This window comes from Notolepis coatsorum, assembly GCF_963971535.1.
Source record: "Notolepis coatsorum genome assembly, chromosome: 3".
Classification (NCBI taxonomy): Eukaryota; Metazoa; Chordata; class Actinopteri; order Aulopiformes; family Paralepididae; genus Notolepis; species Notolepis coatsorum.
This window is the reverse complement of record NC_140167.1, coordinates 129156880-129176791: the sequence shown is the minus strand read 5'-3', so window position 1 is coordinate 129176791 and position 19912 is coordinate 129156880.

The following is a 19912-nucleotide window of genomic DNA, read 5'->3' as shown; positions in this document are numbered from 1 at the left end:
AGGACCAATTGTAACTGAGGGGTACAATTCCCTGACTGTATTGAATAAGTATGGTATCATTAAACCACTACTGAGTTATGTACATTACTACTGGCCATACAGTACACAGGTATATGTGATGAACACCCACACAATAACACGGCTTAACGAGAAAGTCCTGTTTGTAATATTTATTAGAAGAGCACCAAGATTATCTTACATTTATTAAGAATTAGAGTTGCGCTTGTAAGGCGAAGAATGTGCATGAATAGGTCAAGAGCGTAAGTCCATGAGCATATTACGATGGGGATAATTAATACCACCTGTAGCATAAGAATTATATAAGGCACACACGTAGGTCAGCTGGAGATACTAAGGGGTTCCCTCCGGTTGTAAGCCAGCAGGGGGGAGGAATGTTCGGATGCAAAAGTCTGGATCAACGAGGAATCAATAAGCTCCAGCTACGGGAGGCGGTACATATACTCCCTCGATCGGCAGACGAAAGCAGCAGCTATAATCCAAGTATGCGTGCAGCATGGATGAAAGCCAGCCAGCCTCTTCCTAGAGACGGGCTCGAGTGATGCTCCTCACGGGTAAATCCCACACAGCAGTGGGGTAGACGGTTCTCTGCTCCAGCAGCCACGGTACCAAAGCAATAATAATCCAGCCGGAAAAGGCTCTGCATTCACCGGTGTAGATTCTCCTGTGCACGGTACTTCACATTAACTAGGTCGAACTTGACGTTATTTCACTAAGCTCTGACACTTTTACTATCCTATTCGCACGCGGTTATAAGTGCTCTATTTAGACGCAAAGTTGCTCACTTCACTTGGTCGTTGACTCGTGGTGAAGGCTTTAACGTTTGAGGGTAACTAACTGCTGTATCCACCTGCAACGTATTTATACGTAAGGTGAATAATCTAGTACCAACCTCAGTTCTGTCTCGTATTACTGCGCAAAACTGGGCATGTTGAGACAAGCCTTGGCGGTGGCTTTGAACTCGGTATTGGGGGTATGGCCGTTGGCGCCTAGGGGGGGTCGCTGTCCAATAGGAGAATGAATATTATGGTCTGGCTTGTACCTAGGTAAAGGGATATTCCGTGTATATATATAAAGAATATACAAGGGATATCAAACGATATACAAATATTATACATGGGATCTCAAGCAATAAATATATATATTCGGTTTAATCTGACCCTTTGTAACAGAGGTGATGCAGAAATTGTTCAAGTCTGGCCTCAGACCAAGGCTAGCATACCCGGCGCTATTATCGATCGTGGGCAGGGACAGCCGTAGGGTAGGATTACACACGCCTAAAGATGCCGAGGAATACTGGAATCGACATGGAGCAGAACCCCCAAGGCAGAGCGAAACACTGTCTGAAAACAGATAAGCCTTCTCATCTCTCTCTTTCTCTGTGTATATCAGTATTAGAATGACTTTATCCGGGCTCAACAAAAGTAGCAGATGATATGCATGCCGGCTACACCAAGGCATATTGTGTATAATATGATTCGTAATGCATTATATTTTCAGACCTCTGGTCTCCGTGGAGACAAGAATATATCATTGACAATAAGAACAATCTGGAATATTCTGGGCTTATCGCTCGACTGCTCTGGGTCACTTAGAAATCTCCCGAAAATACTAGTAGTCATGAACCCTGGGTAGGAAGATCATTCTGGAACATAACAACAGTCTGTTAGTATACTAGTGTATTCTACAACCTTCTAGAATATAATGCACCATTACTGCAACTCTAACATTAACATCCGGTGTGTATAAGCATAAGCATATGATCAATTGACTGAAGTTTAATCAGGCCTTAATAAGACTAAAAAAAAAAAAAAAATCAACCACACCTAAACGTATGAGCACAACAAGGTTATTCTAACAATTTAAATAATCACTCCACTGATGTAGAGATTGGCACATTGTAGCTCTAAAAGGCTCTGTTTTTCTCTTTTATCTAATTACTCAATTCTGTTCTAGTGGCTTCTCCACGTTGAGTTTTATTCTATCTCTCACTCCTTATTTTTATTTTTTTTTCTCTCTCTTTTATCTTACATTGTTCTTTCCCATTGTTCTTCATATTAAGGTGTTAATGTTTCTCTACAATCTTTTCCTTTTTTCTGATGTTTCCTACATAAGTTAGTAGAGGGTTCAAATGAATATATCGATGAAAGTTTATTCTTTTTTTTTCATTTTTCATAATATTTCATTACAGTAAGGGAAGGCGCAAGACCAAAAGCGACATTCTATTGTATTAGAATGAAAATGTTAGATCCTATGGCAATTAGCATAGGAAGATTAGGATTACAAAGCTCAGTTTGGGCAATCCGGTGGCCTAAGGGAGGGAGTCATACGCGGAGGATGTGTTTTTGGAACACAGGCCTGTACGACTCTCTGGGTGAGGGGAAAAAAGGGGATTTTTATTTGTATATATATATGTTTTTAAGCTCGGCTCTCAACGGGACCTCAATAATTGGATGTACATCTATTGTAGCTTCACACTCCAGAAGCATTACCAAAAACTACACAAAAACATGCATAGATTATGGCTAGTTTGAATATAATGATATGGAACACTGGTGGGATAAACAAACAACACAAACGCAAAAGCGTGCTCACACTGATGAAAAAAGAACATGTGGACGTGGCTCTACTAAGCGAAACGCACATTTTAGAGGAAGACATAGATACGTTAGCGGATAACACATACCATAATATTAGTCACTCTTCTTTTGGTAAGAGAACTCGAGGTGTAGCCATAGTCGTCAGACGTAAGTTAAATATTGAATTAAAGGGGGTATGGTCGGATGCGGATGGGCGTATAACTATAGCTAGGATTGTACACAATAACAGGAAAATAGCGCTGGCAGCGGTATATGCCCCAAATTTGTACGAAGAGGGTTTCTTCACTACACTAACCGATGAAATGTTAAACCATCCCGATTACTCATTTATAATAGGTGCGGATTTTAATGCCATTTGGAATCCAAGGATGGACAAATCTTACCTCGCCTTTTCCAGCGAACAAAAAAATGCATCTAAAGCATTAAAGGATTGATCAAAGATTACAGGTGTAAATGATTTATGGCGTTCACTTAATCCCACGACCCGAAAGTACTCTTGTCGATCGGCGAGACATAACACATTATCCAGAATTGATTATGTCTTTGCATCCCCGAGACTATTTGATAAATATGAAGTGGAAATTATACCCAATGCACTATCAGATCACTGTTATTTACTCCTAAAAGCAACATTTGGTATACTATCTTCCCGGGCCCCAAGATGGCGTTTTAATTCGATGCTGCTTAATAACAAGGAATTCATTACACAACTCAAAGAAGCTCTCACAGTATTCCTACGGGAGAATGCAAACTTGGTGCAAGACCCCAGAATAATATGGATGTCGGTAAAGGGTATGATCAAGGATTGCACTGATAGATTTTCCTCCATAATGCGCAAGAATCAATGCACAAAACTGTCTGAACTGGAAACGCTTTACTCAACGTTATTTAATTCTTTAAAATACAACAACTCAACTAGACTAGAAAATCAAGTTAACGTACTAAAAACAGAGATCAATGCCATATACAGACAACAATCGGAAATGCAAATACGCAGCACAAGACAACAGCAGTACTCCCAAGGTTCTAAACCTAGTCACCTATTAGCCATGCGATTAAGAATTAATGCAACATTTGCAGATATAACTGCCATTAGAAAACAACAAGTACTTGAAACAGACCCCAAAATAATAAACGATACATTCAAAGAATTCTACTCCGACTTATATAAATCAGAAACGACCTTTGATCAAAACAAAATGGACACATATCTTAATCAAATTATTCTCCCTAAACTTTCGGAGGATGACGCTAAACAGTTAGAAACACCGATCACACTAGAGGAACTCAAGAAGGCCATATCCGAAATGAAAAATGGTAAGGCTCCTGGAAGAGACGGTATCCCATCAGAAATGTACCTTTCTTGTTGGGACATAATTGGACCCTTATTACTAAATATGATCTTATACTCAGTCAAGGAGGGGAGCTTCCATAAACACGACAATATTGCACTCATTTCAGTCCTTCTCAAAAAAGACAAAGACCCCACCGAGTGCGGTAGTTACAGACCCTTAAGCCTCCTCGGAACCGATGTCAAACTGTACTCTAAGGTATTAGCCATCAGATTACAAAAGCATATGACGTCTTTAGTTCATCCGGACCAAACTGGCTTCATAAGAGGTCGCCTGATCACTGATAACATAAGACGAATACTGCACATACTAGATGCAGACAAAGAAGACACCATACCTAAGGCGATGCTGTCCCTGGATGCTATGAAAGCCTTTGACAGGCTGGAATGGTCGTATCTATGGGTAGTATTAGAAAGGATGGGGTTAGGAAAAGGATTCATTGATATGATTAAAGTATTATACAAAGACCCATCGGCCATGATTACAACAGGTACATTCATCTCCAAAATCTTTCCGGTATCACGCTCAGCCAGACAGGGTTGCCCTCTTAGTCCCGGACTATTCGATCTATCATTAGAGCCTTTAGCACAATATATAAGACAATCCCAATCCATTGAACCAATCGTAATCAAGGGCACACAACATAAAATTTGTTTATATGCGGACAACGTAATATTGTTCATGCAAAGCCCCAACACCACATTGCCTCATCTACTCAAGTTGATTGAGAACTTTGGTGATTTATCGGGATTTAAAATAAATTGGCCGAAGTCGGCTTTCCTTCCACTTAACACCCATGCAAAAAAAGATACAACCCTCCCAGGTGAGATACCTATGGTAAAACATTTTAGATGCTTGGGTGTGGAAATATTTTCCACCATAAGACAAACGGTGAAGCACAATTACACAAAAATACAGAACAAAATCAAAGACGACCTGGACAGGTGGGCAAAACTTAAAAACTCAGTACAGGCAAGGGTATCAATAGTTAAGATGGATGTACTACCTAGAATCAACTTCATCAGTTCAATGCTACCGTTACCCCCTCCAGAGGGTTACTGGAAAAGATTACACTCCTCCACATATAAATTTATTTGGAATAACAAACCACCTCGCATAAAAAGATCCACCGCACAGAGAAATAAAGCAGACGGTGGCATGGCAGTTCCAGATTTTTTCCAATATTTTAAGGCATACACATTAAGACCATTGACAATATGGTTTGATCCCCAGGCATTGGTTTCCTGGAGAAAATTGGAAGAAAACATAGTAGCCCCACATAGACTGAAGGACATAGCACACACTAAACTACCAATCAAGCACTGTGAGCGGAAATTTGGCCCCATAATTACCCATGCAATCCGGATATGGCGTGAAACACAAAAAAAAATCCTAACCCACAAAAATGGCATAATCACACTCCCTTATTCAATAACAATGCACTCTTAATTGAAAAACTTCCTATAAGATTCCCTATATGGGAAGAGCAAGGCATACACTCATTAGGGGATATTTTTAACAACCAGGGTTTTTGTAGTTATGGAGAAATATGCACAAAGTTTAACCTCACCGGGTCCACATGGCTTTTTTACATACAGTTACAGCTATGTTTGAAGTCTCACGGTGTTCCATTAGACATACCAGTTGAACACCACAGATACCACAAATTCTTCTATGAAAGAGAGACATCGAGAGGTTTTGTATCAGGTTTTTATTATCAATTACTAACGTCCTCGTATGAAACCCTCCAACTAGACTCTGTCTGGAGGAGGGATATACCAGACCTGGAAAGTGACTTTGATTGGCAAGGAGCATGGGCAAATGTCCGTCTTACATCAAGGAACCCGGACCATCAACAAATCAATCTTAACTATATTCACAGGACATACTTGACTCCTATAAGACTGAACAGAATGGGTCTTAAACAAGACTCAAAATGCTCCCAATGTACAAATGGAGACGAAGGGACATGTATGCACATGTATTGGGACTGCCCACCAGTTAAGGCATTCTGGAAAGATGTGACCCATCAATTATCAAAACTCGTATCTTGGAATATACCAGTACACCCCGCTGTATTACTATTGAATGATGTTTTTGAGTTTGCAGTAAATCCACAGCTAAAGAGATTGGTTTTATCGGGTATCACAGTAGCTAAAAAACTGATCGCATCACGCTGGTTTCAACCGGAAAAAATGTGCCGGAAGATTTGGTTTCTTACATATCTCGATGTGATTTATCAAGAAATATCTACAGCAAAAATTCTGGGTCTCAACGAATCCAAAATGTCAATGTGGTTAGAAGTGGTGGAGAGAATAAAAGCTAGCTTATAAAGGTAGTGTCTGGTTAGGAGTGAGGGATAATGGAGGTACTATCCAAGGAGGGGTCCGGGAGGGGGGGGTTCGAGCTGGAGCATATGTGTGTAGGGTTTTAGATAATAGGTATTAGGGGTATATCCTGTATAAGGCATTGGTATAATTGGTAATTTCGTTGGATATACACTGTATACGGTAAAATATTATTATAGACTTTTTTTTGTTTTCTGTTTCTGTACTTGCATGTCATTTTAGCCACCTTAATTGTTAGTTTCATTATGCATTGTGTGTTGAGTACTGACTTTTAATAATTTTTGTTTTGCAATAAAAAAAAAAAAAAAAAAAAAAGTCCCCCCCAACAAGGGATTCAAAAGTTCAGATTTTAAAAAACTAAAAACTCAGTCCGTAAAGTCCCCCCAACGAGGGATTCAAAAGTTCAGCTTTTAATAAACGCGAAAAAAGCGCCTCACAGTCCACGAAGTGTGTAATGTGTGCGATGTCCATGTGAGAGAGGGGGGGGGGCGGGAGAAAGAAAGAGAAAGGGATAATATGGTGGGGGGGGGGTCTTCTTATGTTTTTGCCTCAAGGAGTAAGACAAGCTTCATGATGGGCCTGATCAAGAGGCGTGATAGTGTATGGTTCTGCCCGCTGTGTCCAACGGTTTCATGGACTTGTCTGATGATTAATGTCGTTACATGATGTTTTCTTGGCAGAATGGCGGGGTGCATGGCCTCAGGGGGCATTGCAGACTTGACCAATCTTCCACCAACCCTTACTAGCTCATTATGAAGAACTGGGGTACGTTTATGGATGTGACTGTTCTTCTTCACAGGCGTTCTTTTCCTTAGTGACTCTAGTTCCTCTTTGTATTCTGTTGATTGACAAAATTGGATAATGGCGTGTTCGGCTTCCTGTAAGTCATCAACAGACAACAGAGCTTTGCAATTTCCTTTTTTCTTTTCCTTTTCCTTCTTTTCTTTACAGGCCTTTTTTAGTGTTGCTTTAATCCTCAATATCCATGCTACGGCTTTTCTGAGACGATGCCACTCAGAATAGTAGGTGATTAATTTCATGACTGTATTCGCAGACTCGTCCACAGGATCAACATTCATAGTGAAGACCTTTACTTCCGGATCGTCCTTTGTCAATGTGCATTCTGGGCATTGTGGCCACTCCGTTTCAGGATGTTGCATGAATTCAGGACCTTGTACCATGTTGAATTCAAGAAGCGAGCTGTTGATAAGCCTCTCAATGCACGGTCGCGGGATTCAGAGTGCCGTTGACATACCTCCACTGTGTAACATCAGATTCCGTACGGATGTTGCTCACTCTGTTGGCAACAAAGGTGTGATATCTTGAGGTTTCATTGTTCAGATACTTAAGCACAGATGTGCTATCTGTCCAATAGACTGATGGCATCAAAGGGAGTTCAAGTTCCACCTGCAGAAAGGTATCCATTCATACAGCCATTGCTGATGCTGTAAGCTCGAGCCTTGGGATGGTGATGGGTTTTAATAGTACCACCCTTGCTTTGCCCATGACAAACGCGCAGTGGAGTTTGTGCCTGTCGTCCAGCAGCCTTAGGTAGGAGACTGCTTTGCGGAGAGGACAACGGGTGCCAACATACCCAATGGATCATAGATAGAGCTCACCATAGACAAGATCCCTTGTCTGGTAGGCGGCCTGTCTTGAAGCTGGATTTTGAAGGCAAATTCATCCGACTGGGTACACCATTGTACCCCAAGGGCTCTTTCGATGGGCAGTGTGTCCTGATCCAGATCTAGATCCTTCACCCCTTGCGCTCGGATCTGTTCTGGGATGGAGAGAAGCAATGACCTGCTGTTGCTGATCCACTTGTTTAGCTTAAACCCACCCATGGCACACAGACTGATGAGTTGTATGGCCTCTTGCTCAGACTTTACTGACTTTAGACAATCATCCACGTAAAAGTTTCTGAGCACAGTCTGTATGACCCCTGGCTCAAAGTTGCCAATGTTGTCTCTTGCACACTGCTGTAAAGCGAAAGTTGCACAGCTTGGAGATGATGTGGCTCCGAAAATGTGTACAACCATCTTATACTCCTCGAGGCCTGTGTCCAGCTTTCCATCGGGCCACCACAAGAATCTTAAAATATCTGAATCTTCATCCGGTACCCTCACTTGATGGAACATGGCCTCCACATCGGTAATAAAGGCGACGGCCCTTTGCCTAAATCTTGTGAGGACACCAGTGAGGTTGCTGGTGAGGTCTGGGCCCTGTAGAAGCTGAGAGTTTAGTGACACACCTTAGTAGGTAGCTCTGCAGTCGGACACCACCCGTAGCTTGTGCTTTTTAGGGTGGTAAACCCCATGGTGGGGAATATACCACGTCTTTCCAACCTTGGCTTCATTTTGCTTGTTGTCAGATGTTGTTTGGATAGCAAAACCTCTCTTCAGATTGTCAGCCATACGTGTTCTATATTCCTCGTGAAATTGTGGGTTCTTTAACAGCTTTCGTTTCAAGCTCATGACCCTTTGCTTGGCGAGACAGCCGTTGTTTGGGAACTCAGCTTCGTCAGTCCATAAAGGCAATCCAATATTGTAATGCCCGTCTTGCAGCTTTACTAAGTTTGAGACCTTTCCCATGAATATATGGTCTTCTTGAGACATCTCTAGGCACTCTTCATGCTGGCGCTCTGGGAAATCATATTTCATCTGCTGTTGCAGCAATTCCTCAAGCCTTACCAGAGAGATCCTGTTTGTTGTAATGATGTTCCCAGTGCCCTGTGTGAGTGGCCCATTGACTGTCCATCCAAGAGTGGTTTTAACAGCAAAAGGTCCTTTTCCCTGGCTGTTAATTATCATCCATGGCTCCAAAGCCTTTGGAACATTGTTGCCGATCAGCAGTCCGATTTCTGCATGTGATCTAGGAAGTTTCACTTGGTGGAGATATGGCCATTGCTTTATATCCTCCTGGTCCGGGATATTTTCAGCTTTCACAGGGATCGCAGAGTAAACCTCAGGGAGTTACAAATACTCATTGCTGTCAAGAGCACTGATTTCCATGCCGTTTACCATGGATGTCTTTATGACCTGTTCCTCGTTCATAGTTCTTAACAAAATGGTAGTTCTGCTTCCTGTTGCCTGCAGCTGTCTGAGCAAGGACTCTGTGCAGAATGTTGCAGAACTTCCTGGATCCATAAAGGCGTATGTGAGAATCACCTTATCACTTTTCTTCATTTAGATTTTTACAGAAACTATGGCGAGTTTGCATTCTGATTTACCGGCCCATTTCACTCCACACCTCAGCTTGATTTGTGTATACTGTCACGGCTGTATCTTTAGAATTTTCATCCTTCTCTGTATTAGGATATTTTCTGTTGATATGCAGGATTGTGGGATGTTTGAGAGAACACACTTGACAGGTAAGTGTCTTTTGGCAACCTTTACTCATGTGACCCACTTCAAAACATCCAAAACACACTCCCTTTTTCTTCAAGAATTCCAGTTTTTCTTCATGCGTTTTCTTTTTCAGTTATGAACATGAACTGAGCTCATGGTTTCCTTTGTAATGTAAACATTCATTGCTTGTTTTTCTTGGTGCTTTATCCACACATTCAGTTACAGCCTGCTTGTAGAAGCTGCCCGTCACCTTTGCCACATTGGTAGCAAATCCACTGAATGCACTCTTAGGCCTTCTGTCTTTAGAGGGGAAGGGCTTGCCTGGTGGTGATATGACGGGCCTTCTTGTCTGTGTGGGATTTAAGCTTCCAAACAACGGCTGTGATAGGATTCTGGATTGATAGTTTATCAATTCCACCAGCTCTGGACATTTTGGCCTTGTTCCATTACGATCCTACAATTCACAAGCTTTGAATCTCTATCTTTCTTGTGTCTTGTAGGCAAATTTACTGAGAATGGCTCTCATGTTAGTTGGATGGTTCAATTCCTCCAAGTACTCAACGGAGCTCATGGCATTGAGACAACCATTGAGAAACACAGAGTAACACGCTTTGATTATTGGCCAGCTGAGCACTTTGTCCAAGTATGAAGTGGCAATCTTGTGTTCGTTACCGAAATGCTTCTTTAAAAGCTATTTTTCTGTAGTGTAACCTCTGTCTGGAAGCATGTATTGGCAACTGCGCACCAGTTCCCTTGGCTGTCCTGATGTGAATTGCTCCAGGAAATACAGCATATCCTGGCAGTTCTCAGTTTTCCTCTCAATGCCATGTTCAAAGGCTCTTATAAAGAATTGGTATTCCAGAGAAAGACAGGGTTAGTGATTGATGGCAAAGTGAATTGTCCTTGTTGCTTAATGAGAGTTTCTGTTATCCTGTTTTGATTTTCCATTAGGTTCACCAGACTGTAAAATTCATGCTTTTTACTTGTGTCCTGGGCATTTGTTGTTTACTGTGTGGTTGTGTTGATGGTCTTATATGTCCTCGTGCATCTGTACCTTGTGGCATGAAGTGGTGTGTACCTGGAAAAGCAGAGAGGTCATACGGTCTGAAAGATGAAGTATTTTCATATGACATAGCTTGTACTTTGGTGCCACCTAGAGGAGGATTAATTGTATGCGTGGCATAGACTGAGGTCAAAGGGTCATATTCTTGATGCCTTTGATATGTTGGTTGTGATGGTATCCTTTTACGCACAGATTCATATTCTGTCATAGTTCCATGTGTTGCTCTTTCCACTGGTTCCTTGTGAGTGGGCCTTGATCTGGTGGGAACATCACATCATCCATGTTGGTGCTGTCCAAACCAGCTGTCCATGACAGCTTTTCTGGTTGTTGTTCTGTTTCCTCTTGAATGTATCCTTCCAAGTATTCATTAATTCCATCCGATTGGTCCGTTTCTTTAGGTACAATTTGTGTTAATTCATGTGATAATTCATATTATTTGATAATGCTTAACTTTGCTTTGTTAGCAGCCATCTGAGTTTCCATCTCAATCTTTTCCTTCTCGGCTTGGAGCTCTGCTACTTTTATCTCAAGCTGTTGCTTCCTTCTAAGCCCTTCAGCCTTGACTGCTAGTTCAGCTTGTTCACTTTCCAGTTGCATTTTAAGAGATGCTATGGATGATCTTGAGGATTTTGATGAGCGTCTTGATCGCACATTGGAAACACTGTCCTTTGGAGCAATATCATCCACTGTAATTGTGGTATTCATTGTAGCATCATTAGCAGCAGTCACCTTTTCATTTTGATCGATCCATTGTAATACACCGTCTTTGAATTCATCCACTGGTATTATTTTAGGGATGTACTCACTTTGATCAAGTTTAACATCATCCTCTGACATTACTGACAACAAAGTTTTGACACAATCATTTACATCATTCAGTTCTTGATATGCTTTGTTGAACTCGTTTTCCACTTTTGATTTAACAATTTCCACCTGGCATGTATGCTTCATTAAATCAAAGATTTCATTTTTCCTTTTGGTTAAAACACCCAATTTGGCGCTTCTAGATGCTTTCAATTCTTGTAATCTATTGGAATGTGCAGCGTAAATTTTATCCACCAAACGTTGCATTTGGTTGCCACTTGTTAACACATTAACTGCCACGCAGTTTGCCCCTCTCATACCACTCTCTGCCACCACTCTAAGCCTATGGAGATGTTCACCTTCTTTGCAGGGCTATAACTTTTTAAATTGTATTGCTAAATTGACATTACTATTGCCCATTCAACATCGATTATATATCGTTCAGGATGTAGGAACGTTATACTTTTTCATTCATAGATTCATACGAAAATACCGTCTAGAATATAAATATGTTTTTATTGTTTTCTGCAGTAATTCCTAGAACGTGAGTTATAGGCATAAACGCATAGATGATCAACTGCCGTTTGTTGCCGATACACGCTATATTAAAGATTTCAACTGTACATGATCCTAAACGTTATGACTCATCATGCGCGGATGAATGGGGGGGGGGGGGTCGTTTATAATTCCGTGATCGTCAGTAAATGCTTTATGTAGTATGGGTGATATATTGATCAGAGCAGTTTGCATTAATAATAATAAACAATCACGCTGAAAGTAACGTTACTGTCCTCTTACCGTTCGCCGATGAGACTGGAGGAAAAAGATCCCACTTATTTGACGGCGATCTGCTAGATCCATTTCCGGTTTGTATGGCGAAATAAACGCCCAAATCATATCGATTATTGAGTTATGGCAGCGATCCATATACACGGATGTGTGTCTAGAGTCCCGCAACAATATGTGCCTGCCGGACGCATTTCCCAGATGCACGGAGATCACCAAAGACCCATTTCCGGTTGTAACTCGCCCGATCATCCACCAGGCGGCGGTATTGAAGCGTTGCACGGTTGTGCCGAGTCCCACTGTATCAGACCAGGCTCGGTGAGGGAATTATGAATACCATGGCGAAAAAATGAAACATGATCTCAATAACGTCGTACGCTGTGGATTGGCGGAATTCGCATGACCTTGAAACACGTCGTAAGCCGTTTCCGCCGGTGGATGTGTTAACATGGTAAAACGTGGTTGAATGCCAGCACCCACTTCAATGATAGCGTTGTGAACGCATAAATCTCTGTCTTAAGGGGAGACACTGCAGGTGAATAGGGTAAAAAAATTAACTAATATATATCACAATGAAACTTCCCTAGTTGATTACTTATATTAAGACAAGACTTTTTTGTATTACAAGTTTTCTGAAATTGTATGTTTAAATATGCAAATGAGGCATGCTCTACTTAAATATGCACTAATTTGCATATAATTCCAGGACAGAAATCTGAACATTGGATAAAGCCATTTTCAAAATTATAGTTTCATTTTGTTGACATATTAGAGCCAAAGGTTATTACAGAGGGGATTTTGGATATCTCTTTTTATCACTCCATAAATCAGAAAATACTCCAATACTTTCGCCATGTTTTTAGGAATAAAATGTGATATAAATCAGGGTATGAATGCGATATCAACAAACCCTTCTGTAAATACCTTCAGAACATAGATATGAATAGAACTGGAAGGTTTGGTGTATGTGAGTGCTACTGCAGTGGAGATTTCTGGCTCAGAGTATGAGGAAAAACTCTTAAAACTCATTTTTGGGAAAACGCATTCAAAGTTCTGTATTGTAAAATGCCATACTTTTTTTTTAAACCGATATTTACAAACACAATACCTAATCAAACCATTAGTAATAGACAACCTAAACACATGTCTGATAACTGAATAATAATAATAATGATGTTATTGAACTGAACAGAACTACACACAGGCTACAAACAGTGTAGTACAGTGTAGTACCCCCTAATAGGCAAAAAATATTTGAATAGATATCACTATGAAACTTTCCCAATTTGTTATGTACATATAAACTAAGAAAAAATATATTGCAAGTTTTCTGAAATTTATGTTTATATATGCAAATGAGGCACTTCCCCATTAAATATATGCACATTTATGGATGCAATAAGGCAAAATGATGTAAAATAAACAACTAAATGTGTGTTATTGATGTTTTATTGTCACTAGTTTCATAGAAGACATGTTTAGGAAGCAAAATATAACAAAATCTCAAAATCAACAAAAAAAGTATATTTGACTATTCACCTGCAGTGTCTCGCCTTAAATTATGGCTATGTGTCTAATCTGCCCGTCGTTTATCAATGACTTGTTTGCAGTCAACATTGTCGAAACGGATTGTTTTTTAATCGGTTCATTTCCGTTTTATAGCATTTTGAAAAGCGCTCGTTTTTCAGGAAAATATATAGATTTCGTGATAAACGGCATATTCTGGCATACACAAAAAACGTTGTAATTTTTCGGCCTATTTATGAATAATTTTCAAATAAACGCTAGATTATCGATAGTATATGTGTACTTATGCACGCTAGAGAAGCGATCTGAAAAATATATTTCCCGTACACACACACACACATGGGGGACACGCTGATATCTCTGTGAAAATAGATCCGATTACCCCAAGACTGGTAAAATAAATTGCTTACCTCAGATCAGATGTTCTCCAAAAAGATTATTCCAATTCCTGATCGCCATTCCAAATATCGATCACGTTTATTGATTCAAGCCTTGGGTACTGTAAATATGTATTCCACGCTTTTTCCGGCTCGGCGATCACTTGGGTCTCTTCAGACGCCTCACCGGAAAAGTTAAATGAGGAGGCTGGACCCCCCCGTCCCCCCCCGTCAGTCTAATCCAATGGGGTGCAGTTACACAGGGAGAGACGATAGGGGGGCGGTATTTTCCCAATGGAGCTCAGAGAGAGTCTGCAGCTCTAGCGTGAGGCTCGATTGATGAAATATGAATAAAAATCGCTAATAAAAAAAAATACGACAGACAGACGCTATATAGCGTTGCTGGCATTCAACTGGCAGCATGAACTAACGACAAAACGCGTCCGTGGCACTCAAAGTGTAATGTTAATGCAGCCAGGTTTTCGACAATGTGACATCCACAGCCTTGGTTGACGCGCGCATGCGCTTTTCCGTAAGAAAACAACAGAGATGAATTTGTTTGGTTTATAGAAAAGGGTATTTATTGTCATTTACTTGAAGCTTTGTTTAGCGTGGATGGGTTCTTACCATACGACGTGTAGGTGTGCTGGCTTATTCCCATTGCATGGTGTCCTGTTTCCAATTTCTAAAGTTTCCAAATCCGTAGCGCTTGCGACGGTCGAAAACCGTCTGGGCTGCGTGCCTTGCATTCCAGTGTCTTGTTTTACTAGCGCACCAGTTCCATTGATAAAGTGAGTTCACACACTCAGGTGATGTAATCACCGGTTCAAAATGGGCTGGACCAGACACGCATCCAAATCATAACAAATAAAATATGTTATCAATCAAGTTAATTTCCAATCATTTTCCAAACAATATTGCTTCATATATTTAACTAAATAAATATATATAATAATAAGGACTGAATCTGACTCCAACACAGAGCATGAGAAGAATGAGAAAGTAAGAATTTTATAAGCGTGACAGTAAAACATATTATGGGACTGGGAAAGACTCTTTCATCCTCTGTTGTACCACTCAATCTGTCAATTTCTGTGGCTAATGGTAATGTACCAGAATGTCATTAAACACAAAATTACCTTAGATTTTGCATAGCATAGGTTCTGAGATATAGTTATTCTTTGAGACATGTCCTTAATTTAGGTTAATACCAGTCTATTAGCTTTCCACACTTACTGCATTTGCTTACTATTTATCTTGACCCTTGTTGTTGTTGTACTAATCCAAACACTTTGGTCCCTAGATCCATTTAAATCCATCATCACTCTACTCATTGCGGCCCAGAACATTGAAGAATGATTAATAATATGCGATAACTCAGCTACGGCTAATTACATTTTCTATTCATTTGCATGTTGCAGGCAGTGTCGCTCAGTGCACCACTTGATCAAAAGGAGACGTCGTGCTGCTTGGCACACGCTGGCAGATGTGTTTCAGAGGAGCATGCAGCACAGACACTTGCACGGGCGGGGGAGAGGCTCATTGCAGCATTGCAGACCATGTGTCCTCCGTGGATGAAAGAAGGGAAGCAAAGGATGCTGGGTAACCAGAGTTATAATTCAATGGGCTGGGAATTGTTTTTTATATATATATTATATTTAATATTTTTTAGATATATTTGCATATAATAGCCGTTATACTGTACTTGTGCTGTATAATGACAATACATTTGAATCTAATCTAATTTGTTTACAAACAGCTGTGCCATAGTGGCCGCCAGCACCTGGCAAAAACCTGGCTAGTGCACATCAATGTGGATTAACTTGGGATAATCCCTATAGGGAAGGGATGAATCATTTTGCATGAAATTATGTACGACAGATGAGAGATCCTGTGTGGTAGGTGATATGCATGCCACATGCCACATCCCAATTAAGCCCTACACTGCATTTACAGTTACTATTTGTTCTTTAGCAATTAGCAAGCTCTCTGGAATTTCCATTCACATTGGTACTTTAGCAGTTTCTAGATTCTTCTTGGTCAAAGGGAATGGCAGAAGTGTACCTACTGTCACAAGTATATCTTTCCATCTGTATCAATAGTTTCCATATCTTAAACTCTGTATATCATTCACCATCAGATTTATCACCACTGATGGAACCTGCTCACTCTCTCCTGTGCAATATAGTCGGGTCGTCCTCTTTGGCAGAAAGTTTGCACTGGCATTTATTTCTATATACTGTAAAGCTATAATTGGAGATTGTCCAAACTACATTACCTCATTGCTGCAATGGACCTCAGGACCATATATTACACAAACAAATGTACTTGGTATCTGCCATTGGCTTCTGTGCTCCTGAATCGTGGAATGCCATACAAGGGACATTGAAACTAAGTACACTAGTATACTATTCTTATAGTACAGTTTTATTCATTTGTATTACACATTTTCTTTTCTGTTTTCGCTTTCTTGTACTTTGTATATTAATTGATGATTGTTGATAACCGTTGTTGAGGACTATGTGACTGTAAATTATTTCAGTGTAAATCTTCGAGTGAAAATAAAGATTGAATGAATAGTGTGGATTTTGCATGTGAATAAGATGCCATGCTTAGGGATGACAGGATGTATCAGTAACTAGGTTTAGAGGTATGACATATTGGCCTTATAAATGGTAAATTTACAATTTGTTCCTCACATTTGACCCATTCACTCACATTCACACACAGACCGCGGAGGCGATCATGCAAGGTGCCGACCTGCTCATCAGGAGCAGTTTGGGGTTAAGTGTCTTGCTCAAGGACACTTCGACATGCCCCAGGATATTCCCTTTAACACTTTGAGTGCCAGCGATGAGATTTCTCGTTAGTTCATGCCAACCGTTGAGTGCCAACGACGAGAGATATAGTTTTTTTTTTATTTGCATATTTCATCAATCTAGCCTCACGTTACCACTGCAAACTCACTCTGAGCTCCATTGGGAAAATACCGCCCCCTATCGTCTCTCCCTGTGGTACTGCACCCCTTTGGAATGGATTGAATGAAACGCATGGGGGGGGGGGAAATCCTGCTTCCACATTTTACATCTCAGGCATGTAACTCGAGCCGATCGGATTCATTGTGGACCATCAGAACAGCGTGGAATCGGTGTTTCGACCACCCAGCATTGCATCAATAAATGCGATCGATATTTGGAATGACGATCAGGAATTGGAATAATCTTTTTGGAGAACATCTGATCTGAGGTAAGGAATCTATTTTACTAGTCTTAGGATAATCAGAGCTTTTTTCACATAGATATCAACGTGGGCCCTATGTGTGTGTGTGTGTGTGCTGATCAGGAAATGGATAATCGATTTTTCAGCCCGCTTCTATAGCGTGCATAAGTACACATATACTATAGATAATCTAGCGTTTATTTGAAAACGATTCCTAAATAGGCAGAAAAATGACAACGTTTTTTGTGTAGTCCAGTATATTCCAGAGTTTTTCAAATGGTATAAAACGGAAATGAACCAATTAAAAAACAATCCGTTTCGACAATGTTGACTGCAAACAAGTCATTGATAAGCAACGGCCATATTATACACATAGCCATAATTTAAGATATAGTTTATGCGTTCACAAATATGAGAGCTCTATCATTGAAGTGGGCGTTGGCATTCAACGGGGTTCCGGGGCGCGTGAACACTTTAGGCAACTAACATGTACTTCCGCATTGCTCTGATTGGCCCACTGACCCCACGTGACGCTACGCTCGTTTTCGCCCGCACGCCAGTAACGCAAGCAAGCCTTGTAATGTTAAGCGACCTACTCGCGGAAATGGGAATGTACATATTTATCAAAACAACTACCAACGCGATTCACTCTACCAGACAACTACCAGATTCACTCTACCAGATTCACTCATAAACGTTATATAACATAACGTTATATACTGTTATTTCGCGTTTTATTCATAACGTTATATGCTGTTATTTCGCGCTTTATTCATAACGTTATTTCGCAACACAGCCCAGCTGTCAGAAACTGTACATTGAGGGGGTTTGATTCAAAGCCCTATCGAAACTGTCTTGCACTAGTATAAAGCATCAATGTGCAGAAACTGTACATTGAGGGGGTTTGAATCACTGTACATTGAGGGGGTTTGCATCACTGTTTACACTCACGCCTTACTGTACCATGTTCTACATATAGAACCCCATCTCATGCACCGGTTTGAATCAAAGCCCTATCGAAAAGTACTCAAGCTCTACTAGGGCTGGGCGATATAACGATAACGATAAATATCGCGATATATTTTAATAATCGATATCGAATATCGAAATAAAAAAAAAATAGAAAATCGTTTTTTTTTTTTTTTTTTCTCTGCAACAGGGCAGTTTTAAAACCAGAGACAGTGGACAGACTTGTCTTTCTTGCCTGCAATTTAAAGTAATGGCTTTGCTTGTGCAAATGACAATACTGACCAAATTCAGATTTCTTTTTCTCTTGTCCATTTATTTTGTTTGCTTTCTAATTTAAAATACATTTTGAAACCGTCTGTACACAGTAGGCTATGTGTGCTAGCAGAACTAGACTTCAGTCACGAGTCACAGTGCACTGATAACAAACTATCATTACACATGGGCTAAACAGAGTCTGTTACGAAGGATCAGATTAAACCGAATATATATATTTACTAATTGATATATATTGCATAATATTTGTATATCGTCTGATATCCCTTGTGTATTCTTTGTACATATACACGGAATATCCCTTTACCTAGTACAGACCATAATATTTCGTTCTCCTATTGGACAGCGGTCCCTTGTCCACCAAAAAAGCGCCAAAAGATCGAAAATAAACTAGCAGAGCCAGAACTGTTCAACTCCTCTGGAGCCACAGCCAGCAGAGAAGCCGGTTTACTTTAGCTTTTAAACCAGCTGCAGCCTGAGAACTGGAGTGTGAGGGGATGTAACACTAAAGATGGCGGCAATGACAAAGAATAGCTGCAAAATAAACATACATCTGTTGTTAAAAAAAAAAAAAATTTAATTTTTTTTTATACTTATAACAATTCGATAATTATCGATATCGAGAAATAAAATAAAATTATCATACCGTTATCGCGATATGATTTTTTTTCCATATCGCCCAGCCCTAAGCTCTACTGTCTTTAACTATAAATGTTTACACTCCCCACTTACTGTAGAACATAGTACATGAGTATATAGTATATAGGGATGTTGCACTAGAGCACCAAATGTACAGTGTACAGTGCCCCCACCTACCCACCGTGCCACTCTAACGTTACCTCACCGGCAACTTATCTAATTTAACAGAAAATCTTTTCAAAATCTTTCTTCACATCTATATTTGTAAATTCTACATAATAGTCAGGTTCACTATATACTTTCGTCGGATTTTCTTGGTGATTTGCAATACTATACATTTTTGGAAAGGGAATTGTATAAGGAATCAGAAAATCCATGTTTACATTTGCCCAGATGTCTATAAGGCGGCCATATTGGAATTTCCAAAATGGCCACCGTAAAATGTAGGTTTTGTAATATCTCGGCTTCTAAATGAGCTAGAACATTGATTTGAACTTCTAAACCTACATTTTAAGGGTCAAGGAATCCAATGGTGGTAGTTACAAAGCTTCTACATTTTACATTAACCCTTCGATGTATGAGTGGGTCGA